Here is a 5,911-nt window from a genome sequence, read left to right on the forward strand (position 1 = left end):
TGGTTGTGTCAATTTAGGAAAGCATTGTTCGTCGATATAGTTTCCGCATGTATTTTAAATTGACCAGTCCAGTTCAATTTTGATCAGATGTACACATATATTTAATAACTCTATATTTAACGTGTACGTTCAATTTTACAACAGGCTGTACGAATACAATCTTTATGTATATACTCGTATACTATGTGAGCACCTAAATTTGTTTTCATGTTCTATTTTAAAKATCGTTCGAGCCAACAAGCCCCCTTTAACGTACACCAAATGGACGCTGTGACGCGCCTCCATGCCGAAAAAGATCTCATTTTCTTTTTTAATATTATTAATAACAGCATGTACCATCAATTCGCTTTTTTCTGTTTAAATCGTTTTAGGCAGTAAATATTATTATGCGCACATGAGCAGGCGAGGTAAGAAAAATATTATATAAACATACACGCTTACGTATGTAGATGTTTACATATTTATGCTTATTACGTATATTCGAATAAGTATAAGGTATTTTTGTATTTTTTCGAAAGCGTTAAGTTATCAAGATTGTTCTATTGCGTACTTTGCACTTTGTAATAACATTTCGCAATAGTTATATTACAATACACATTTACACCGGTTAATATGTTTTCAAATATGTCCGATTTACACTACATATTATAATACTTGTCTGTGCTCTATCAGAGTTCTAATCTTTCTACAGACGATATTCTCGTAAGTGCTGTGCTTGATTGCAGTGTGTGTGTGTGTACGTAGGTGTATAGAGGCACTCGCCCAAGTCCGAACGTCTAAATGATGCATAAACGCCGGAACAGGGGATTTAATTGATTCTCTATACAATAGCACTTGAAAACCTTCAAATCAAATACGTATAGTTTGATTCGCCTGACTCAGAAATGTTGGAATCTACACACGTAAGAATGCAATTGGGTGGCATAAAAACAATAATAACAAATTAAACTATATAAACAAAAAATATACATATATATGTATATTTAGATTATTCGACGTTCAAATTTATATTTATAAATTTATTTTCTTTTATTTATTAAATATTATTCAAACAAATTAGATGAATATTTTTTCTTATAAGACCCACACTGATTTCAAATAAAAACACTAAAAACCTTAACTTCGACTGCACAGAAGCTTTAATACACTTCACAGGTGCATTTCCTGTAGCAAAAAGAATAAATAAATAAAAACTCATAAAAATATAAAAAAACATACATTTTATATTTTCATCAGTCAGTTTGTATTACAGCTATATGCTATGGTAGTCCGATCTAAACAATACTTCGGAGATTGTAGCGCTGCTTTATACAATAAAATGTGCCACATTTTATGGAGATACTTTGTCAAATAAGCCATTTTCCACTCATGGCCTTGATTTTKATCTCTGCGATATCTCGACTTCATCATTACTTCTATCGGACTGGTCCAATATCGGCGTTTCCGACAAATGAGCAGCTTTTTGGTGAGAAAGGGACCTAGGTGAAATATTCAGATGATTATCTTAAAAACTAAGAGACAAGTTGGCGTATATACAGATGGACGCAAAGCCATCACTCTTCCAGTTTGTCTCTGTGGGTAAAAAAATAGTAAGACTTTTTAGTTGAAACTTGGTTGGTATAGCTATCAGTGACWTCTATGCCAAACGTCACCTCAAAATAATCATTAGCGTTTAGTACACGCTTGTCTTTTTGAAGTACATAAAGTGCATTCGAGATTTTTACGCTGAGTGGAATTAATCAACAAAGAAGTWCCATACAATTTTGTGTACGGAATCAAATTCCTGGTGCCGAAATACTCAGAATGTTGAAAAAGAACTTCGGTGATAATTGTTTGTCGYGAAAAAGTGTTTTTAGTTGGTACAAATTATTCAAAGAGGATCGAGTACACGTTGACGACGAACCACGTCCAGGATGGCMATCAACAACAACTGATGATCAACACGCCAAGGAAGTAATGTTTTGTTGCTTGCGAATCGTCGATCGAACGATTGGTTCCAAAATCACAAATTTTTTTCAAAAAACAGCAACGCATTAAAGTCTATGAAACAGTGTTTTGCGACTACCAAGATGTCATTAAACGTATTRTTAGTGGTGATGAGTCTTGGATCTAAACTTATGACCCAGAAACAGACGATCAATCGACCGAATATCGTGGCAAAGTTGAGCCGAAGCCGAAAAAACGACGTCAAAGCAAGCCCAAAATCAAGGTTATGTTTATGGTGTTTCTTTGAATGACTTCCGTTCGGCTAAACTGTCAACAAGGAATACAATTTGATGTTTATGCGTCGTTTGCGCGAAGTTTTTTTTAAAAAGAGACCGGAACTATGRACCGACAACTCTTCGTTTTTGCATCAAGGTAATGCGCCATCACCAACTGCATTGATTCTTCGTGAGTTTTTCGTCAAATTTTCAATCAATATCGTGCTGCAGCCATCTTATTYAGCTGATTTAGCTCTGTGTGACTTCTGGCTATTCCGCAAACCGCTCCGGGGAAATGTGAATCGCTACGCGCATTGAAGGCTATTTCGGAAATTGACTTTAACATCTGTTTCGAGGTTTGGAACAAACGTTAGCAAAAGTGTATTGGGACCAAGTGGGAATACTTTGAGGGGGACGGCATAGATTTTGAAGAAAAAATTAAGAAATTTAGAAGTATGAACAAAGTCTTACTATTTATTTGCTCATAGTAGTATACGTTCATATACACTATAGGTATATAGACGTTTCCTTCTGCCTATTATTATAACTTTATAGTCACTGTTCAGGGTACAAAAAGTTGCGAAAGAATTCAAACGTCGTTATTCAACAAAAATCCTGAAAGGATTACAATAATATTTGGGATTATATTAAGTTATATTATAGATCATAGATCACACTTATATATGCATTATAGGGTATCCGATATTTTCTTCTGCGTGTTATTCTTAATAACAAACTTAATGTACCCTGTTCAGGGTATAAAGAATCGACTGCAGATAAATTATACATTTCAACATTGTGTATAACAGTTTTAGAAATGCGTTGCTAGAAATTTGCGGAAATGCTGAAACAAGCATCAGGAAGCGTGTAACCTACACCTGTTTTAAACGATTTCCACGTCTCATTGTAGGCTGTAATTTTTGGTTAGAAATTAAGAATTCCATAAGCTTTAAGAAGACTTGAACAGTCAATGAGCTTTTGTAAACAACTTTTGTTGCCAAAAATAAGCTGGTAGATCTGACATGTGCAGTTTAATACCTGTTAAAATGCAATTTTCTATAACTTCAGTTTGTATGAAACCATACTTGAACCCAGAACTTAAAGGATGACATGCCACACTTCACTCAGTAAGCTTTATAGTACGTCCTCTTTCATAAAAGATATTTACCCTTTGATTGCTTTAACTCAGGGCATTGCCATCTATGCTTCATTTTGTTTCCTTTCGATAGTTGGAAGCCATAAACCCAATTATTCTTTTTCATTACGTGTTTTTTTATTAAGATTTTGCATTGCGTCTTTACAAATCATCATAAAATCCCACCGAAAATTCAACAATTTCTTTAAATAGTTTCTCGATTAAGGAAAACGTGGTAAGAGAAAGGAAATGTTATCAAAATAATGTTAGATTGTCTTGAATACACAGAACTTATATGTATAAGCAACTGCAACACCCCACCCGGCGCCATTAAAATTCTAAAATATATCTGACCTTATCTGCACCTCAATATCATTTGCGGCCAGTAACTGCAATGTTTTAATGTTTTTTTGGCTCCATAACAATTATATATATTAAATCACAAAAAAAAAAAAAAAACCATGTTCCCGGGGCCTGTTGCGGTTTGGCGYGTGTCTGTTTAGACTRCCAAGCTTTTTATGATGGRAATTATCAATAAACGATGAACTTTTTGAACAAGTTCAATTTGATAAGAACTCATGAAGCACACTAAGAATACAATGACGATGGTGTTTTACTATGTGAACTAGGTCATCGGAAGAGTCTTCTCAAGATTCATGACATCTAATTTGTAGTTTATAGTTTTCAATCGCAAAAGTATTAGGCATAAATCCACTGTTTGAGTTGTCACAAATGTTTTTAATAATATTTTTATTTAGAAATATGCCAGCATTTGAGGTTAAGTCTCATAATACATATAGTATATATACTTATGTGGTTGTGTATAATATTAAGTATTCTATGAAGGTATAAGCTATGAATTGCATCATTATTTCAAGGAACAGCCGATAACTGGTGCAAACTGATTTTCAAACTAAATCTAACTAAATAGGGAAATTCCGATATTCGCTAATATTTAATGCGTATAATACGTTTCTTGATACGTATAGGGAAAATCTTCTGATGCTGGTTCCTTGGAGGCTTCGTAGCGTTAAATATATACGAGTTAGTAATGAGAGCGGCAGATCAGATGAAATGACTTCAGTGCAGCCGTGTGAGTTGGGTTTATATCATTAGGTATCGAATACATTTTAACGAAAGGCAAAATCTAAGAAACCTATAATCAACTTATTAAGTACCATATTACTTAGCACGTCTKCAGACCACACTCATTTACTATAATACATAGTACTTGTATCATATATAGATAGTTAGGTAAGAGTACTGCTTTTCGGGCTTAATTAGGGCTGGTAGCGCCATTTTGATATATAATCGTTAGACCTTATCTTGATATCACATTCCATTTGAGTGTGGTGGTATTGTATCACATATACATAAATATAAAATAGTGCTAAAAGCYATCTTATTCTTACCTTAATTCAGATTGTTACGTTTTTAATGGTCGTTAGTGTRTAGATACACACATAAGTGCTATGTAGCATGTATCTGTGCGTCTACAGTTATTTACGATTGTTACATAAAATGTACATGCCCCCTTTACAAATACAAATACAAACCCAAATACAATTTTATCTATCTACACAGCAATAATCCCATGTTATGATTAAAATTTATCGCTTATGACTTTTTGCAAAGTTGAATGCCAATTAATAATTACGCAAATTGATTGTTTACACAAGAGAAATTCCGTGAGTATTTTGCATTTCTATTATCCAAGAATTTGTTAGCGAAAAAATTCCAAGTTCATTTCAATAAAAATTGTRTGTCAAACTCTCATTTCTGCTTGACTAATTGATGATTTCTTATTTTTATTGCATATTTGTAATCATAAACATATGTAAGTCACTCATCATTGAAATTAAGCAGCATTATGCAAATGCGGARTTTACTATAACCAAGCGCATCAGAGCTCTTCAATTGGCTTTCATTTTCAAAGGAGATTAACTTCTAGATTGTACTTAACTCTGCTAACATACGTTGCAGATTCAAGTTTATAAAAGTAGAAAAGTCAGTAGCTTTTGAAAATTACTACAGGTGCATATGTATGTATTATGAACTGAATCAAACGCATAACAGTAAGGGCGTTTTTCATTGACGAAAAGGGGACAAAATCTGCTATATAAGGTGAGTAAGCAAAATTTCAAAGTCGCCGTTCTAAATATTTTTTAACCGGTCTTGTAACATTAGAGTTTTCATAATGAAAATCGGGAAATATGAGCATTTTATGAACACATAATGAGTTGTTATCTTTCACTTATTTCCAAAACGCAAAAAATCGTTAGGGAAACTTATTTTCGTTATTCGCCGTTATCCGGCGGCTTTTACCATAAACGTTTTGAAATGGCTGCTTGAGYGACTCTAAAATATTCTGTGTTCTTGTGTTCGGCAAMAATCTTCATCGATAAATGCTTGCAGTTCTTCATCTTAAATTTTTTTTAGCCGCCTAGGAACTTCTTCGCTCTGTTAGAATGTGCTCACCATAACTTTCGACCAAGATATAGATACTTGCGGCCGACCAATTGATTTAAGTACTCTGAGATTTTCAAAATCAACGGTGTTGGTTCCATAGACTTGA

The sequence above is a fragment of the Bactrocera latifrons genome, unplaced genomic scaffold (assembly GCF_001853355.1).
Source record: "Bactrocera latifrons isolate USDA-ARS-PBARC rearing strain unplaced genomic scaffold, ASM185335v1 scaffold_36, whole genome shotgun sequence".
Lineage (NCBI taxonomy): Eukaryota > Metazoa > Arthropoda > Insecta > Diptera > Tephritidae > Bactrocera > Bactrocera latifrons.